This window comes from Carassius carassius, chromosome 50, assembly GCF_963082965.1.
Source record: "Carassius carassius chromosome 50, fCarCar2.1, whole genome shotgun sequence".
NCBI lineage: Eukaryota > Metazoa > Chordata > Actinopteri > Cypriniformes > Cyprinidae > Carassius > Carassius carassius.
The window spans coordinates 12,026,905-12,048,490 of record NC_081804.1 but is presented as its reverse complement, the minus strand read 5'-3'; the positions used below and the strand labels follow the sequence as shown (position 1 = coordinate 12,048,490).

The 21,586-nt window shown below is 34.5% G+C and overlaps 2 long non-coding RNA genes across 2 annotated transcripts in view; one reads left to right on the top strand and one right to left on the bottom strand.

The window, feature by feature from the left end:
- LOC132133639 (uncharacterized) overlaps window positions 1-11,754 on the top strand; it is a 36,613-nt gene extending 24,859 nt beyond the window's left edge. The window contains exons 2-3 of the long non-coding RNA XR_009429188.1: window positions 10,894-11,014; window positions 11,300-11,754. This is a non-coding gene — a long non-coding RNA (uncharacterized LOC132133639). The remainder of the gene's footprint in view (window positions 1-10,893; window positions 11,015-11,299) is intronic.
- Window positions 8,624-17,333, bottom strand: LOC132133640 (uncharacterized). Its single transcript, XR_009429189.1, has 3 exons — window positions 17,078-17,333; window positions 16,740-16,776; window positions 8,624-9,032 (listed from the first exon to the last, which is right to left on the bottom strand). It is a non-coding gene; the product is annotated as an uncharacterized LOC132133640 (long non-coding RNA).
- Between the last annotated feature and the right edge of the window lie 4,253 nt (window positions 17,334-21,586).

Genomic DNA, 21,586 nt, shown 5'->3' with positions numbered 1-21,586 from the left:
AGCCCACAATGATAACATCACAGAAGAACGATATTGTTGTAATCACTTTAGGGTTTGGTCACACTTACCACACTTCATACATTGCTAAACTATTCATAATAGACAGTGGAATTTAACAAAATTTAGTTAAAATATTGTTATTGTAAATCTACTTTTGTAGAACTTTTTTTCTAGAGTATGAACAATAAAACCATTGACAGCCATTTAGAATCAACCTGAATTTAAGCACCAGACGTCAAAACTGTAGTGCGTGCTTATAATGAACATAATATTATCATCTTTTGGTATAGATGCTTACATAGTTATTGTTATAGTTATCGTTATAATTATCGTTCAAGGTCCGTTCACACCAAGGGCGATAACTATAAAGTTTTAGTATTTATTGTAATTCTTTGAGAATAGTGACGTCCTCACCAAAACTATAACAATATTGACACAAAGGAATGATAACATTGGAAATACTTAAGAAACAAACAAACAAAAAAATTCCAGCTGGTGAGCGATAAAAACATTGACAGCCAATCAGAATCCACTTGACTTTAAAAAGCTTGAATATTTAAAGCGGCAGACAACATAATTACAGTGCATAATAAAGTTATCGTCTATTGGTGTGGACGCTTATATAGTTATTGTTATAGTTATAATTATCACACTAAAGGCTTTGAGGGGCCCTATAAGCCATAACTAATTCTGCTGTTCTCACACACTTACATTCTCCTTTCACATATATTTATACTAAGTTTTAATAAGCTTTCTAATTCTTTGAGAATAGTGACATTAACACTACATTTAACGATAGCGACAGAGAGGAACAATAACATTGGAGTCAGTTCAAAACTGTTTTTCCCCAACTGATAAATGTTAAAAACATTGACAGCCAATCAAAATCCACCTGACTTTAATGAGTCCAAGCATTTAAAGCAACAGATGAAAATTGCAGTGCATGCTTGTAATAAACAAAGTTATCGTCTGTTGGTGTGGATGCTAGTTGCCATTATAGTTAATATAGCTCTTAAGGCCCATTCGATAACAATAATGACAACTATAAAGTTTTAATACACTTTCCATTTCTATGAGAATAGTGACGTTCACTATAACTAACAATAACGACAGAGGGACAATATTGTTTTTCACATTGATAATGATACTGATCATTGGCAGCCAATCAGAATCAGAAAGAGCTTGAGCATTTAAATGAAAGTCAATTGAAGTTAATAAACAGAATATCAACGTCCCTTTGGCATCACTATCTCTATAACGACTGTTCTTGGTGTGATTTCGTAGCTTTTATACTTTAGGGGTTTATTATGCGCATATCACATATTTTTGTTTTATTTCTTACTGTCATTGCAAGGGGAAGGTGCAAGCGAGGCCATATCTGTGGCTCAGCTTTGGTGATTCTATTTGAGGTTAAACTGAGAGGCAAGGAGTCATAACTATATTTCACACCATCATCCCTTTTGGTTGCGAAGAAGGTGTGTCGCAAACACATGCTGCTAAAAACAGCAGCCGTGACCCTCACTTTTGGGCAGGAGACAACGACACTGATAACCTGCACTATTCATCTTCACTATCTAATACTTCTCTTATTGGTACACAGTGCAGTCACGCTCTACTCTAATGTCTGCGTTCACAAGTTCATATATAAACCCAGATATATGTGCACCTTCTTTACCCATACATTTAATATGTGTCCAAACCGCCCTGCAGAAAGTCACATAGAAATGGAGAGCAAACAACTGGGTGTTGTTTGAAGATGGGGTCAATATGCAATATGATGAGAATATTTAGTCCTATGCTGAACCATCATGACAGGCTAAACAAAAGACACAGCTGTTTTAAAAAAAGAAAACCTGAAACTTCATAGCTGATTCATATTCTCTCAGTCATTTCACAGTTAGGTCAGCGATGATATAATGTTTCTCCGAAATATTTATTGAAGAAATTTTTCTAACTGACCTTATTAAAATATACATAGTGTTTATAGATAGCAAGAATACTTGTGGAAAACAAACTTATACTGGTGCATATGAGATTGCATTTTCTGATTACTATAAAAAATGAAAATAAAATGATTATCCTGTATTTAATTTAATGCAAACAACAACTAAAATTTGTTTGTGTTGCCTTTAAATTGATTGTTATTTTTTATTTATATATTATATTATTTATAATTCATATTTGAATTAACTTTATGGTTTTCACTGGTCTCTCTGCTGTATATGTTTTCATACAAGGCAATAATGCTCAGCCGCTCGTCCTTGTGTCAGGCCTGCGATGAGTCACAGGTGAAAATTGGCTTGGTGATTTGGAAGCACTGTCTGGCAGACACTGATGATTCAGTGGAATGGAGGGTTGCGGGGGAATGCTGGATTTCTCACTGCTTTTCTTTATTCCATTCATAAAAAAAGAGAGAATAACACTTGGGTGCCCACATCGCTTCCACCCTCGAATGTCATCTCCACAGGAGGCTAGAAATTAATTGCTGCCCTCACTCTAGAGAGAAGAGTGACTTTGTGGATAAATATGTGAGTGAATGTGTGTATATATATATGTGATTTGATTAAAACGAAGATTGGTATATGTATATTATCTATATCTAAATAAAAGTTACATTATAAAGTATTTAATTTGCATATTAATGTATAAGTTTTTGCACCGTGCTTAATTATTGTTGAAAATCTAAATATGTAATAATATTTACAATTTACTAAAACTATTAGTTACTATAATACTTATGATTTTAAATTAAAATAATTGTTTTACAGTGATGACAATCACCATAATTAAAATATCTGTAAAATCTATTTTTAAATAGCTAATTGGAATATTATATAAAAATGTGTGTGTGTGTGTGTGTTTGTGTGTGTGTGTGTGTGTGTGTTTGTGTGTGTGTGTAAAAAGTGTAAATAAGCATCTATAATATATATTGTACATCTATTATATATATATATATATAATATATAAAATGTACTTCTTTTTTTTTTTGAGTGAATTAGACATCTTGTTCTTGACGTTTTGCTACATTATCCATGTGTTTGTGTAGATACATTTCACATCACCTATGGTGACCTCTCACTTCATTTGCTGTAGGGAGGTTGAAAAATAGCAGCTAGACTGCAGGAACTCTTACACATGAATTTTAAATATTATGAATATTTTTGGTTTTCAGTTGTGCATTTGATGTAGCAATGTGCCTTTGTATAAAAAAAAAAAAGATGGTTAAACTGCATTGGCAGTTTAAGTGCGGAGGACTAAATTAAGCGTGATGTTTGTATCTCAGTAACGCTCCTTTTGAATATGGCCAGAACAGATGTTTCCTCATTACTGACCGTATCTGCTTTGTGTTTCATGTGTTACACACTGATCAAGAGACCACTCTTTCACTCTCTCTCTCTCTCTGTGTGTGTGTGTTTGTGCTTGTGTGAATGTGAGTGTTGGCAGATGAGGACAGCCCGTGCCCCACATTACAAGCAATCATAAAAAACACATTCAGCTCGTGCTTTCACAGAAATAGTGTGAGAAGCTGAAATCATGTTGAAGGGTAAGAGAACATGACACTCCGAGCAGAGTTTTGTGGTCAGCAACAGGCCGATTATTCCAGACAGAGACGTTGTTCGTGGTGGAAATCCATGTGCGGTGTTTATTGATTATGTAACTAAGTCAGCTGTACATAACAGGCTTTGAGATTTTCTGCTCTTCTGCTTTCACTCCTTCTATGTGTTTTATGTTCTTCAGCTTTGGGCTCCTTTATGTTGATTTTTATACAAAGGTCATAATACAACTGCAAAGTTGCCTCCGTTGTTTCCTTCTGAATGCTGAAAAAATTTTATATATTGTTTTATTGTTCGACCTTAGTCCCAGACCCAGAAAATCTTTAACTATTAAACATACGTAATTTGAATAATTTATTAAAACATTTACTTAAAATTACTTCAACATAAAATAGTTTTTACACAAAGTACATTTCCAAAATGACAAACAGCTTTTCCAACCTGAGCTCATGAGAAAACATAACTATTGTACATTTTGACAAATTAGTGATAAATTTCAAATGTACATTCAAATGATTTGATTCAAACTTAAAAGTGTGATTTTTAGAAAAGAAAAAAGCGTAAACAAGGTCCACCCCTAAACCATATGAATTTGCCACCAATTCAGCAAAACTTAAGTAAAAGTATTTTTTCAGTGTCTAGTTATAGTGTAGGGGGCAGGACACTTCGGATTCTAGCAAGCATTTGATTGGACCGAAAATCTGACGAGAAGCTGAAGTGCAGGGTGATGTCATCAGAACCGCTGATCCATATTGCCGGAAATGAGAAACTGTACGTTTATTTAGATTTCACAGGGACTTGCTAAAATGCTATCCATGAAATTAGCTATAGCAAAAAAAAAAAAAAAAAAAAAAAATCCTTTTGTTCCAGAAATGTTTACACCACCATCATTTCCACCACAAAACACTATTAATTGTTTTAGATGTGGAACAAATGACACTGTTATGGAAATGACCATCACTTTCAAAAACAAAGGAACCGTTTCCTTTTCTGAAGCATGTATATTCATTGTCAGACATTGGAACACACAGGGCTGAATACACAGCACCCATAAACGACCCTTAATTAAATATTAAATACAGTTGCATAATTGATAGATCTGACCATAGAATGACCAGGTGTTATAATGCTGCTGAATTGGTGATCAGGCTCATATTGTGCGACGGTTTGTGAGCTGCCCCAGATGGAGAGATTGCATCTTTTCAGACAGCGCTGGCCAGATGTACCCAGGCCATTATGTGGTTTTTCACGTCAACTCAGCTCCTTAAAGAGATCAGTCATGGTTGTCTTTCACCAGTCTGTTGAAGTTATGTTGAAAATGCGTGGGACGACTTCGCCACCCATTAGCGCCCTCAAAAACACACAGCCGCATTGCATTTCGAGTTGCATGTGCTCAGCAAGAAGTGAAACTCAGCACGCTTTCAGGAATCCTGCGCTGTGACTTTAAAGGGCTGGACGTCCTGCCCATCTTGTACCTCTTTTTCCCTCTTGCAGTGTTTGTGTGTGTGAGTGTGTTTTCTCATAACGCTCCTCTGTGAAGACTCCACACAGTCACACGTGCTGGGAGGGAGAGCTCTTGGCTTATCTTTCCAAAAACAGTTCACATGCAGGCAGGGCACTGAACCTCTGGCAGCGAATCACAGTTGAATCTTTAATGGCTTTGTGTGTGTGTGTGTGTGTCTGAACAGTTGCCAGCACAGCCCTAGTGGCAGTAGGATATCTCTCCACAGGGCTGAATGCTACATGTGACTGGGGGAGTATTTTAACTGGATTATGTAAGAGCTCTGGCCGAGTTTGTGCACTGCGCATGGATAAAGATTGCTGTACATGATTCACAGGCTGCATGCTCTCTTACGCAGTGTTCATTTGCAAACAGATTAAGTGATTCCTGCACAGAACCGTCAGTTGCGGCAAACTTCGGTCCTTGTGTTTGTACACTTGCCCTTGTGCATGTTCACAAATTATTTTTATATTTACGCTTTCTAGGAAAATCAACATAGAAGTGGTTTACTTGTAGTTGACTTACATATGGTTAGACATTAAACTGGCGTAGGAGAAATGTTTTAACATCCCCAAAACGACAAGCTTTACCTTTAATGTCTGGTTTTTATTGTTTGGAAATTCATAAATGAATCTTTGTAAATGTATGGATTTGGTTTAAGCTTTTATTTGGGCTCTGTCATTTTACATTTATATTTTCTGTTCTATTTTATTTCTAATGATAGTGAATGTTTATCAGTACATATTAGTATTAATAAGTATTAATAAGATTAATAATTGAAGTTATTTTTGTAAATAAGTGTAATTTAATTTACATATATAAAATGTAATAAATGAAACTAATTTAATTTAGACGTAATTTCATTTAATTGACACTTAATTTCAGTTATACACACACATGAGTTTTCTATTTCTATTTTTAGGCTTCATACCCCTATAATTATTTGGCAGGGCAAGGCTTGTCCTGTGGTGAGAAGGTTGTGAACTCTTGTGTGAAAACTGCAGAGTCAAGTGAAATGAGCCCAGATCAATTAGACGTGTTTCTGCTTGACTGGCTGCACCCTCATTCGCTCTGTCTCCCCATGCAAAAGTGATGACTGAATGCTATCAGTGCACAGCACCAAGCTGATACCCCACAATCCTTCTGCAGCCTGTGATTCAGTCACACTGACAGCAGCCTGTGCCAAAGGCCTAATTCATAGGTCTGGTGGACTGATGCTAGGAGCTACTGGGGACACTAACTGTAGGAAGGCCTGTCAAGTCAAGTCATGGTTTTATGTAAGAAGGAAGAAACAAACATTCAGAATGGGTTATTAGTTATACTGAAGACTAAACAATATACACTGTAAACTACTAAATACTAAATACTAGATACTACTAAATATTAATATTGAAATGCTACAGTATATTCACATGATATTATTATGTTGCATGACAATTCAGTGTCGAGTTAAAAGTGGCATCCAGGTTAAAGTAAATTAAAATATTACAAGGAAATTATGGTCAACTTAAAATTTAATTTAATTTAATTTAAAATGTCTTGGCTATGGAAGCCCTTTTCTATGAAAGTTTGTTTTGGCCATTGAATAAAAAAATAAAATTATAACAGTAAGAAATAAACTCAAAATTCAGATTTGTTTTTTTTCTTTTCTCACAGTCCTGACTTTTTTTTTTGCGAAAGCCATGGAATAAAAAAGGAAATTGTGACTTTTTATCTCCCGATTTTTACTGTTTAAATCAAATGAAATTGCATTTATTATTGCATTGTTTTATTTGTATAAAAATTTACTTTATGTGGAAGTTTGTTTTCACCATGGGATAAAAAAAGGTTATTGTGTTTTGTTTGTTTGTTTGTTTTTGTTTTGTTTTCATTTTTTCATTTTATATGTTTTAAAACAAAATCTGTCCAAAATGCCAAAAAAATTGTGGATGAAATCACACTTTAAATGGAAATCGAGCAGATTGTTAATGCAGTGCAAAAAAAAAAAAAAAAAAAAATACAGTAGGCTAGTGTGCTATTCTGAACACATCCATTAGCATTTTAATATTTTTTTCACCATCAGCACATACAGCCATTACTGTATTAATATTCTCACATGACATCTATTCATATTACGCACAAAAATGTTTCATATTATATGAGCCAGTTTGATTTATATTTATCTTTCTCAGTTCCCAAAGTTATTCTGTTCTCAGACAGGTCATCTGATCTGAACATCACAGACCTGTTTATAAATGCCATTATAAAACAGGATGTGTATACACAGAGAGACCATATCGCACCAGTTCTTCCTCGACTCAGATCAGAGCTGAGCTGCGTGGTTTATCTGACACGAGCAGCATAAGGTTGCACCCTGTGTTCCCAGAACCCTGAGCTTCAGCAGGCTCCACAGGACGCAGAGTACACATTAAGGGTTCATGCTCATGATGCTTACTTGGGTTTACAGCCTGAGAGAGAGAGAGAGAGCCAGAGCGAGAGCAGCCTGCAGACTTTACAAAACTTTCCATATAGCTCGTAAAAAAGCATGTTCGTAAAAGAAATATGGCTTCAGCCATAATGTGCCACTTTGAACTGGGAGGGTCGTTGTGGATAACAGAGGAGTCTGTGCCTCTTAAAGTAATTTTTTTGTAAGAATTTAAACGTTATAAGAAAATTAATTCCATATCAAGTCATTTCAACATTTAATGTCAAGATGGCTGCTCCTCTCCCTATTATAAAGGTCATGCTCTGGCATTCAACAATTATTCAGCAATTTTAGAATAAATGTAATGATGGTTTTTCTATTTATCTATTTTCTAAGGACAAAATATATCAGTTAGTTATCACTGAAACATGTTTGCAGCTTCTATTAATATTTAAAAACGTAATATTTGTAACTTTTAGTATATGCATTGTTTTTGTTTTTGTTATTTTTTTTATTAATTATTTCAGTTTTGGTTTTATTTTAGGACATCACATGAATCTAAATTAAAATGAGAAATGTTGCACTGACAACTACTGTAGCTAAAATATTTTAAAAGCTTTTTCATTTTTGTAATTTTATTTCAGTTAATACTGATTTTATTTAAATTAACAAAAAAACGTTTTATTGTTTTAGTTTGACTATAGTTTAGTTAACCATGATAACCCTGATATATTATAAAAAATATATATATAAATGATTAAAGAAACAATTTAAATAGTCATTAAATACTTATAAAATACCAGTATTATAAAAAAGTTTTTAATATCTTTAATTGTATTATATAAGTTTATATAATCATTTTGAATTATATATATTTAAAGGTGGCATGAAATGAAAATTCTATTATCTAAATCCATGTTAATGATCTTACTATAAAAAAATTCATCAATAATTTTTTTTTTTACACATACTTTTTAAGCGAAATATCATAACTCAGTCTTCCAGTAAAAAGACACTCTCTGGTGACGTATGCCAAACTTATCATCATTTTGTCCACTTAGTAAATTATAAAGTGAGTATAGATCTGCCTCTATTCAATCAATCAACTGAAAAATGATTTTTTTTCTGACAATCTGTTTCACATGGATGTTCTTCCTTCTGTTACATTGTGATTTTGATCTGGTAAAATATTTAATTGCATATTTTACTGTTTAGTGCCTTGCTTTAAACTGTGTGGACACAAATGTCCCTCCTTGAATGAAACGTCACGCAGTAATTCAGCTCTAGTTGAAGAGCTCCACATCCCTTCTTCACTGGGCATGGCAACAATAATGAGAGCTTTACATAAGTTTCTACTATTATTTTATTAAATTTTTTTTATTGGGCTGTAACTCTCATAGACTTGCATAACTTTAGGAGGCCCGCACCAGGGCTGTATTTCTTTGTTTGGATTTCATCCCAAATTTCAGTCATTAAAAATGGCCTGGCTCGGATCCAGTCCTGAGTTCTGTGGGATAGCCTTGAGACTTGGTGGCAGAGAAACCAAACCGGAGTTTTCTTTCAAACATTCATCCTGCTGAGTGAATAAAAAAAGGAGAAAAAAACACATTTCACATTTCATAAAAATCAGTCCGGGTGTGACAAATTTTTACTTAATGTTTTGACTCACAATTCTAAGAAAAGAAGTCAGAATATACATCTTTTTTCTTCTTTTTTCTTCTTCTCAAAATTAGTTTAACGAAATTCTGTGCTTTTATTTGCAAGGTTTTATCTCACAATTCCAACTGTATAAACTCGTAATTTTAAGTTTACATCAGAATTCTGAGTTACATTTCATAATTTGTGTTTTGCTAACATTTGGAACTGTGAGATAAAAACTCAAGATTATATTCCATGTATATGCAGCAACTCTTTTTTATTATCTCATATTATATCTAGTATGGATGTGTCGAGCACCTGTGTGTGTGCACTATCAAATGTCGTGTGCTTTGAAGGGCTATGCATTGGGCTGTACACATATGCTAACGTGTAAAAAAAAAAAGTACACTCTGGCCTTTATGTATTGGAATATGTGCAATGTAAATGGGTAACAGCTGAGGAGGTGTTAATTAGTGTATTACTATTAACTTAACAGCTTTGCACACAAGTCATATGACCAACTTTTATGGGGGGTTTGTGGAGTCCTTGTTTACTTTCACTTTATGGATAAGAGCATCATTTTAGGAGAAACATCTGATTCCACAGTGATTTGCTGAAGTGATCTGATTAAGACGAAGCGCAACGAGGGAGGTGTTAGGACAGCGTGTGGGGAAACGCATGTGGAGAGACGTGACAGACGTGTCTGCTAGTTTAAATGCTGTGTCTAGGGACGGCCCTGTGAGGGGATATGCACTTTCTCCAGATACACGTGACATGTGGTCCCTGTCTCAGTCATTCCCCCTCTCTTCCTCCCCATGCTCTCTCCTTCTTACCCCAGATTTCTCTCAGAGTTGATCTTTTTCCTCTGACTGAAAACAGTCTCAATATTTTATACAAACATATACATGCAGACAGATGTATTAATTCTTTCATTCACTCATTTCTATTCATCTTTTCATTTACATGTATATCATTTATAGATAGATTATATATATATATATATATATATATACACACACACACACACACACATATGTATGCATATATACAGTGTGTAAATAGATAGATACATAGATAGATAGCTAGAAACTATAGATATTTTTCATATATTTTGTAGATATAGTATACATATGTACGTATTAATGTGTGTATTTACATTTCTAAAAGAATAAATTAATGTGTGTGCGTGTATATATATATATATATATATATATATATATATATATATATAAAACAATAGAATTAATAGTTTTTTTGTATTGAAAAGTTTATACACATTTATTTATTTTATAAATGTGTATAGTTTATACACACAAACACACACACACACACACACACACACACACACACACACACACACACACACACACACACATACACACACACGTTTGTTTTTGTGAAAAGTGAGGACATCCCATAGGCGTAATGGTTTTTATACTGTAGAAACTGTATATTCTATGGCCCTACACCAACCCTACACCTAACCCTAACCCTCACAGGAAACTTAGTGCATTTTTACTTTCTCAACTTTCTCACTCATTCTGTATGATTTATAAGCGTTTTGAAAAATGGGGACATGGGTTATGTCCTCATAAGTCACCCTCTCCTTGTAATACCTGTGTCATACCCAAGTCATTATACAAAGTTGTGTCCTGATATGCCACAAAAATACGCCCCCACACACACAAAGTTTGACCGTGTGTGTGTATAAACTATCTGATCTGATGTAAAGTAGTTCCTATACATTTGCTTGTCAGCTGGAGTGTTTATTTTGGACCCTGTTCGTACTCTTTCAGATTTGCAACCCAGCATTTCCCAAAACACTAACCTACTAGGTCAAGCTGACCCAGGAGTTGCAGACAGAGCATAAAAGGAAACTGAAGGTCAGTGGGGAGGGGATGTCTTTGCTGGGGTCTAGTCCTGCTGCCCAAGGTAAGGACAAACTCTCTTCTTTGCGTCCCTAATTTTATCCTCGCCCTGCACCCTCCTTACATTAACCCTTCCATTAGTCACAAGTCAGCATTCCCCAGTAGGCCGCCAAAACTTGCCATGCAAGTGGTTTTACTCTACCAATAAGGCATCCACAGACCAAGCAGGAATGTTTGAGCCCAAAGTTAATCATAGAGGACTTGAGCCGTTAACAAAGCTTTGGTTTTCCATCCTTATAAAGTTCAGGATCTGCTTAAGTTTGTTGTTCATGAGTCTGTATATCCTATTGAGGTTTGGTGTGGGGAGGATGATGACCGGTTGGTTTTGATGGACTGTGGTTCAGTCTGGCCCTAGTCAAGCCTCATTTCTGGAGAAGCGCTGCACCAGGAGAACGTGAGAGTTAGTCATCTGGGATTAGGACACATCTGTCTTCAGAGCGAGAAAGACAGATTCATGCCAGTAAAAGCTTTGGTGGGCTGAATTAATTAAACCGCAAAAATGTAAAAATTTTAGAGCACATTTCTAGTCCTAAATTTAAATAAATAAAAAACTTCAAGGAATCATTTCAAAGTTGTTTTCATCTCATAAAAATAAATATAGGCAATATTTCGTAGTTGCAACAATGTTTTTAGTAATTGTGTCTTTATATCTTTATCTATCACACAGTGTGAGTCTTTATTTCTCATAATGCTAACTTTTTTAGCAAATTGCGACTTTATAGCATGCTTTATGTCGTTATATATCATAATAGCAACTTTCTTTGTAAATTGCTACTTTTTATCTTGTTTGTCTTTATATGTGATTATGGTAACTTTTTTCTCACAATAGTTGAGAAATTTTGACTTTAATTTCCTGTAAATTGCAAATGTATATGTCTTTATATCTCATTATGGCAACTTTTTTTCTCTCGGAATTGCAACTTTGTTTCTCATAAATTGTGACTTTATTTTACAATGTGGCTTTTTACCTCGTCATGGCAACTTTTTCTCATAATTTCAACTTTGTAGCTTACAATGTGACTTCAAATATCGCAATTGCGAATTTATTTCTTGTAAATTGCATCTGTATATATCAGAGTGTGTTTTTATATCTCATAATGACAACTTTTTTCTTGGAACTGCGACAAAATCTTACAATATGACAATCTTACAAGTGCGACTGTATCTCACAATGTATTTTTATATCTATTTAAAGAAACAAGTTTTTTTTCATAATTGCAACTTTATATTTCACAATTGTGACTTTGTTTCTTGTTAATTATGACTGTATATCTTACAATGTGTCTCTGTATCTCATAATGGCAACTTTTTCTCATAATTGCAACTTTATATTTTACAGTGTGACATTATATGTCACAATATGCCTTTTCTTTTCCCAACTGACTTTACTTCTTATTTTAAACAATATCTTATATTTAACTTTTTATTCGAAAAAGGAAATGCTTTAATATTTACAAAATGGACTGATAAGGTTCCAGTTCTTAAAGGTGTAGTGTGGGTTTAGATACAGGTTTAGAAAGACATGAGGTTAGCAAATAACATGAGATTATTTGGCCACTTTTTATGATTGAAAGAAGTTACGATGAAACATTTACTTAATGCAAACTGCTGAATACTTTGAATCTAGTCTCTGCCAGTTATCTTGAGGTGGCAAAGGGCTGAAATCATAAATCACGTGCCTTGGAAATTCCGCGCTTCAGTTCACTAAAAGTTAGAAATGAAGTGTGAGAGAGAGAGGCTAAACTTTGACTTTGTAATCTGATTCTTTTCGCCTAATTGTAGGGGCCAGGTCAGCTGGGTCAGGGTCACTAGATTTAAATCAACACATGAAGCTGCAGATGACCCAAATAGCCAGCATTGCTTTGTGAAGAATAGCAAATACTGAAGAAGTGATGGGGGATGGGGTTTCTGACGTCAATGAGCCCGTGCCAGAAATGTGCCTGTGCATGTGTGTGCAAGTGTGTGTACGTGGGTGTGTGTAGGCATAAACGCCTGAGTGTGTGTACTGTTTCCATGTGAGTGTCTGGGAGAGATAACACACAAATGAGTCATTCAGTGACTCTGTGTGGTTTGTGCGTGTGTATTTGCTCCAGAAGCTGCAGCCTCAGCAGGAAACACAGTCAGATTTTAAGTACACCCTACAGGAATTTGAGTAGACAAAGCCTATTTTTCCTGCTCTAAACAAAACCTGCATGACGCAGAATTACACGAGACACCATTGGAGAATTCAGTTGTTCAGAGCGATTGTTGTTACACAGTTCATCATAAGCATAACTGTATTTGTACACCACTGTAACCTGTATAACTGCGTGATACAATCCATCCGATAACAAATGCACTCAACATTTCTTCTGTAAATGTCACCACAAAACTGAAACATATATATATATATATATATATATATACATACATACATACATACATACATATATATATATATAATGTTTTAATTTATATAAACTTAAAACATATTTAAAATATACTCTCTATATTAATAAATACTATAAATATAATTATTTATATAAATAATTATACATTTAATTTTTTATTTTAAATAAACTATATATATATATATATAGTATATAATTTCAAATATTTACGATTAAACATTACTATTTAACTCATATTGTACATATAACTATATTATTTTATGTTATGAATTTCTACATTTTTATTTATTTATATTTTATATAGAATCTTATATAGAAAGGAGGAATTTTTCAGTTTATAGACAACACAATACGAAGGCTATTTAAAAATATTTTAAAATATGTTATTATTGCCAAATTTTTAGGCATCATCATATGACATTGCATCTAGCTTGGTAAGACATACTTTAAATATTTGTTTTAAATTGTATAACATATGATTATGTTGAAAATATATACACGTTTAAAATATACTAATATGTGATATTGTACATTTTTATAATCTTATAATCTTCATAAATGAAAATGTTTATAAAATTTTAACTGAATGAATCATATAAATATGTAATTGCGCGGACATTTAAGATGCTAATGTTAAACATTAAAAAAGTGGTAAAATCTTTTTTGTTTTATGCCTGGACATTTATGATGCTAAATGTTACAATTATAAGTGTTTTTATTTGCAGATGCACAGATTAGCGTGGGAAAAAAAAGCACAGGAAGCGAGGAGATCTAATTACGCGGAGATAAGGAGTATCTCATTTCCAGAGGAAATGTGTGGAGGCTACTTGTGAAAGGATCTGTGCATTCACACAAAGAAGAAAGAAGAAAGAAGAAAAGGATTTTAAACCAATCTGACTGCTGCGTCTTTCATGCATTGTAACCCTGCTTTTGTGTTCGTTAACTCTGCTAAATACAAAAAGCGTACAAAAGCATAGTCTACTAAAAGCATTTAATATATCATGGTAAGAAAGCTGACTATTAGCACTCTTAAATGGTTTATGATCTGGAGGTCAAAGGTCGAGGACCTGCAAGTCTTACAACATCTAATACTATCCATTCAGCCTTTCAACAACATTAAAGTAGCACTTGTGTGACAGGAAGGCAGTTGTGGATCATGACTCACCTACGGCATCTGTGCCATAATACTCGGAATACACAATTGTTTAATCACAATAGAAGGAAAACTGACAAAAAAATCAGTTTTTACCATGATATTAATAATTTACGAGATTTTAAAGAAAACTCAGACAGCTCTTCTGAAACAACCTTGTGTCAAATGCCTTGCTCACGTGATCGATAATGAAACACTGACTCTGTTCCAGATCTTAGTGAGTTGCCTATGTAGGCAGCACCATAGACACACTAACACAGTTAACTATAAAGCTCACTATAGCGAAAACTATATTAGCATCCACAGCAACAGACGATAACATTCTGTTCATTATACTGTAGGTTTATGCTGTGGTTTTGTTGTCTGCTGCTTACTACTGTTTTAAGTTGTGTGGATTCTGATTGGCTGTCAATGTTTTTATCATTCATCAGCTGAAAAAAAACATTTTTTTCTGAAAGTGATTCCAGTGATATCTTCCTCATTGCTGTTGTCATTGTAGTTGTAGGCGTCTCCACTCTAATGCAGAGTTCACAATGCATGATTTTCAAAGTGGTCGGACTGTAAGCAATCAGGCTTCTTTTAAAGCTTTAAAGCAACACCAAACCTGACAGATTGCATGTCCGAGCAATCTATTTTAGCCTCTCCTGACCTGACCTAAGACACCTCTGACAATCCCTGACATGTTAACAAGATACAGTTTGAGCTCCTGCAGCTTTTTGAGCTTACTTCTTTGAAGAACATGTTCTGGACATGTAAAGATCAAGGTAACATTTCACCAACTGACTAACTGGACCAGAACGGTTCCACTGGATTGTTCCAGTTCAGTTTGCGTGGCCTTGCTAAGATTTCAATTGACTTAGCTGGTGCCACACTTCCTCTGCCCGGCCACTTCCTTTCCCATCAGCCATGAGCTTACGGGAATAGAGTGACGCAAGACTAAACAGAGCAGAGCTAAATGTTTTAACGTATCAGCCAGTCAGATGTATATCACATACAGATTCCTTATCTCTCCTCCCTACCTACCAACAGAAACATGTTCAGCCTTAGGCTGCAGAGACAGATGCAGAATCAACCCTTGCAAACCTCAGCAGCACAACGCAGCTTTACATTGGAAAGGGCTGAAGATTGTGTCTGTAGGGCGGCACTTGGTTTTAGCTCTTGAAGACTGATCAGATCGTGAGTCATTTGTTTGGAGTGAAAGGGTTTGTGACATCAAAGAAAAGTTATTTAATAAGCAGAGCAAGTTATTAGAGTTTGATGACAGATTTTGAAGACGTGTGACAATTTTTTTTTTGTCTTTACTTTGGAATAGTATGTGTTAATGAATTGTGCAGGAGGCCATGAACATGAAATTCAAAAAAATTATATCATTTGACCTTTAATTGTCATCTTTTTTTCTTTTTTTTTTGCTATGAAAATATTACAATGCAACTGACCTTGTTTTTTTTCTTGTTTTTTTACGACACGTCTTAAAGAGATTTCTCACATGTTCCAAACCTGTTCTTATGGCAAAAATATAATCTATTTTGACAAACTCACTTTGTCCATACAATGAAAGTCAATGGAGTCTAAAACAAAACATTGGACGCCATTATCTTTCACTGAAAAAATAAATAAAAAACAGTGTTTTCAAAATTCCACATGCTATACTAACAAGAAACAATACTTCTAACAACAAGCAGAGAGCTTGTGTTATAACCACACAAGTCTACGATGCTGTTTGCAAATGCTTGGTGGAAGTATGTTTTCGGGAATTGCAGAATGTTGGTAACAATGGAAATTGCAACCATAGTTTCACTAAGGAAAAAATGACTGTGCAATTGACTTATTACTGCAATGTATGACTTTCCTTGTTCCTTGGAACACTAAAGAAGTAATTCTAAAGAATGTTGCTAACGAAAGTGTTTTTTTTTTTTTTTTGTCCATATAGAAATAAACTGAGACATTTCTCAAAATATCTTATTTCATGTTCCACAGAAGAAAGTAAGTCATTTGGAAAACAAAATGAGAGACAGTAAATGATGTCAGAATTGACATTTCAATCATGAAATTGGGTGATGATATATTTTACTCAGTAAACCACAAGAACGTTTTAAGTAAAAATAGCTTTATGTGAAGGGTTAAAGGGATAATTCACAAAAAAATGAAAAAGTCTGTCATAATTTACTCACCACCATGTTGTTCCCAACCTGTATGATTTTCTGTCTTCTTTGGAAAACAAAAAAAGAGATTTTGAAGATTATTGGTAACAAAACAGTTTACCGTTGTGTCGGCAAAGAGAGAGAGAGAGAGAGGAAAAAAATATATTTTCTTTTATGTCATACACGTTTGGAAAATTGTACAAGGGTGAATAAATGATGACACAAATTTTCAGTCATTAAACTATTAAACTAAATATATTTTACTCAGTAAACATTTTAATGAAAGTTAATTTCCATTAAAGGGTTAAGTCTCATAACAGTTTCTCAAGAATAATAATCGTGTTCAGTCTCAGCATGGTTACCTCGACCCCCCCTGTCCCCCAGTAACTGTGTTTGTTGATGAGGCCTGGCCTTATCATTGCTTTTCATTACGTTCAGGATCCCATGTGCTTGTGGTGTCTTGGCCATGTGCACTTTGTACTTATCCTCCCACTCTCTTTTTCACATGGCATCTGCTCTGTCCTCCTCCCGCACCGATCGCGTCAGCAGCGCTCAGTCATCCGACCGGCATGAAGCACTGGAGGCGGTCACAGAGTACACCAAAACCTCTTTCACCCTCCTCTATCCTCCGCAAGCTCCTGCAACCATCCGTTTCTGTGCTAAAAGGCATAAGGGCACCTGTTTGAAATCCTATGATGAATTATGTTATTCATTTTTACTCTGTTCATTGGAAATCTGTGTCTTTTGGTTTGTTTTTCTTGCCGTAGTTTTATGAAGTCACTGTAACGCACAACCTTGAATGGCTTATTGCGCTATTTTTTGGTTTAAACCCATCTGAACCGTCTGATCTGCATCTAGGCAGAAATTATGATTTGGAGAAAGAAACAGGTTTCTGGATCCACAGGAGAATTCAAATCCCATTTTAACACAAGCGTCTCTTATTTTGCTTGTGCCCCAAGCCAAAGGAACCACTGGGAAATTCAAACAGGAATTATTAGATCACTTACTAACACATGCAATGTAAAAATGAAAAAGACTAAATACGTATTGTTCAAAAAAAGTGACAAAAATAGGTTTATTTCAGGTAAGACATCTGGGAATGTATTCATAAACTTATATTCATAAACAAGATGCTTGTGAAGGTGTAAGACTCCTCATGTTGTTTCAAACCCGTGTGACGGACTGTCTTTTGTGAACCACAAAAGCAGAAGTTTAGCAGATTGTCCTGGCTGCTCTTTTCCATACAGTGAAAGTTAACATGGCAGATGTTGTTGAGCTCCAAACAAGCAAAAAATAATTAAAGTAGCATAAAAGTGCACAAGGATTTTTAGGCCAAATGATAATTAAAAAAGATTTGGAAAAAATTTAGCACTATTTCACTTGTTCACCAATGGATCCTCTGCAGGGACATTGAGTCCAAACAGCTGCTAAAAACATCACAATAATCCACAAGTAATCCACACCACTCCAGTCCATCAATTAGCATGCATGTGCATAAGAAACAAATCCATAATTAAGGCGTTTTAACTTTAAACCATCACTTCCGGCCAATATATGCATCCATAATCCATAAAAAAGAATAGTTCAGACAAAAATGAAAATTTGCTGAAAATATGCTCACTATAAGGCCATTCAAGATGCAGATGAGTTTGTTTCCTTATCTGAACCTATTCTGAGAAATGTAGCATTATATCACATGTTCACCAGTGGATCCTCTGCAGTGAATGGGTGCCATCAGAATGAGAGTCCAAAAAGCTGATAAAAACATCACAATAATCCACAAGTAATACTAGGCCATATTGAGCATAGTAACGCTTCCTCCAATTAAAAAAGTCAATTCCCTATTTTCCTGTCACATCAAAATCCTCTAACATATTTGTTTAGAAGACTGTTTTCGCTTGTAAACGCTGATCTTGATTTATTAATATTTCTCTCAGCCTTTTTCACTGGAGAAAGCAATATTATGGATAGATAATTCAATGAAATCTGGCTGACGTGTCTTTAAATTAGATATTCAAATGTAAACAAACATTAATGAGATTAGGAAGTTGGGATGGATTTCAGTTTCAGCCTTTTTAGACTTCAGACATCTCGAAATGTAACAAACTAGTTTTACAGAAAGGTTTTTTTCTTATATAAAATAAAAAACAAAACAAAAAACAGTGCAGTTTTGGAACTCGGCAGCACCAGTCCCCATTTCCGTCTATTGTATGGAAAAGAACAACCACGACACTGTACATTTCGTAAAATTCCATAGAAACAAGAAAATCAAACGTGTTTGGAATGACTAGAGTGAGTTAGTTTTATTTTGAATCATTTTCATTTTTAGGTGCACTATTGCTTTAAATTCTATCTTTGTATAACAACAATACTACAAGTGAAAATATTCAATTTAATAATCCATCTTTTGCTCTGTAATCAAAATGACTGTTCATATTCAAATATTGGTTTGCCACAGTATATCCGGCACACAATATACAGTAAGTGCCAAGTGCAAGAAAAAAGTTCTCATGTGTTACAAAGAGCAGAGATTCAGCTACATACAAAGATGAGGCCTCTGACTCCTCCAGGCTTCAGATAACAGACAGCACTGAGATTACATTTCTACCCTCAGTTTCTCACAGGAAGCATCATGCGATATAGGCTGAACGTTTCCTAACTTAAATCTGCATTCTCCCACAAAACACGGCTCAGATCACCACTCAAGTTAGGGATTAGTGCAGGTATAAGTTTTCCTAGTTCTAAGTATCCAACAGAAGCTTTCTTCATATAGATGTGGAAGACTGGTCGGGAATGACATAACAAAAGAGATTTAGGGGATTTCAGTATTGTGTACTACCTTGAACTTGAATCAAATTGGATTTTGCTGCTTTGTGCAAGAGAATAAAAACTATAATACCTCAGTCACACCGAGATAACACTGCTGAGGATGGATCTTGTTCTTTTTTCCAATTTCATGAGTATATAAGCATTGTTTCTTTTTTTAATGCAAGGAATAGTACACACAAAGATGAAAATTATGTCAGTGTAATCAACTATAAGGCTTGACACTTGCATTCACATATATGTCAAAGAGCACCCGATCTCATGGGAAAATATTTTAAGTTTTGGTGAATGGATGATGAATTCATTCACTCACTTGATTCGTAAGAAAACACACTAAAACACAGACAGTGATTATTCCCAATATTGTTTCTATAGTACTCATATTTTTTAAGTAATTATACATATTGAAATTTTTTCTCATCATGCCAAATTTTTCTCATCATGACATTTTTCTCGTAATGACATTTCAGTGAATAAAATTTACAAAAATATTTACGTAAAGATTTTTTTTTTTACTTTCCTTTAAATTTTGTTAAATGTAGCTTTATTTATAAATATAATAATTATTAGCCATGGTTCATTTTAGTTTTAGTAATTAGCAAACTTAAACCTGTTTGTTTGAGTTAAGGCATTCTTTTTTCATCCAATATTTATATTTGGTTTTATTTCAGCTTTATTCCAATAACCGAAAACTATTTTTTTATAGTTTTAGTTTAACCCTACAATGTTTAAACCTTAATGATGACAGATTTTTTATTTTTGAGTGAGCTGTCCCTTTAAGATCTTCCGACATCACTCTGCTTATGAGTTTTATTATAAATTACATTTGGTCTTGAGATGTAATGCTAGTTTTCAGAAAAATAAAAGGTGTGCGTGCCCGTGTCTGTGTTATGGTGATATGTGGGTGTTTGTGTGGGTGAATCACCGGGCCGTCTGCGTGTTTCTCCACTTGTTTTGTTTGGCAGGAGGATCACGTTGTGGCAGACTGGCTTTTCTGCCTAGACGACGCAGCTGGCTTGTCCTTGAGACAACCTTGTGCTCACACACATGTGTGTGTGCTTTGTCCACTCCTTGCCCACCATGTGACTGTGCTTGCTTAAGTGAGAAGGCTTTGTGTGAATGTAGTGTCTACAGTTAGATAGTGTCTGACTTCCACAAAGCAGCATCTGCTGTACATGGGAGGATAAAGCGCATCGAGGGTCGCATCTCAGGTTACCACGAGCAGATTAAAAAAGAAACTCTGCATGAACTCGAGCCTGCTGCTCTTTCAGGGGATACGGACTTTGGCGAAGCTGACAATGCATCCTTAAGAAAGTCTGCAATGATACTGTGGAACAGTGGCTGACCTAATTTAGCTCCAATACTTTTAGACATTATTAGTTTAGCGCTCTGGTTCTTTGTCTAGTTTTCTTTCAAATCTTCTCCTTCAGAAGAGCATGTTTAATTTAATGTGTTATTAATGGAAGCCCATTTCCGCCTTGGAATAAAAAATAATTATAATAATTAATGGCAACTTTATATCTCAGAATTCTGACTTTTTTCTTGCAACTCTGAGTTTGTGTCTCACATTTCTGAGAAAAAACTAAGTTCTGAATTTTTGAAATACAAACTCCAAATTCGGAGAAGAAAAGTGTAAATTGTGAGAAAAACTCAAAATTACCTTTTTTTTATTCTGTGGCAAAAAAGGAATAAATTGTGAGATGTGAGAAATTACATTTTTGTTATCATATCACTTTTTTACTTTCATCAAACACAAAAAGAGATGTTTTCGCAAGATGCCATGGCTGCCCTTTCCATACAGTGAAAGTCATTGTGGACGGACATTGTCAGACTTTCTTCTTTTTTTTTTTCGGTTATCAGAAAATTACAAAAACGACGTGTGAAGTCATCTGAAGCCATTTGCTTTGTGTGTGGATCAGTGTTATTTTTGTATTATTTTTGTACAATTATAGTATGTATTAATGTTTTGAATTGCCTTGAATAGTAGTTGTGATTTTAATTTAAGTTTTAGTCATTTTGTGCACTTTTGCCTTTTTTATCATTTTTTTATA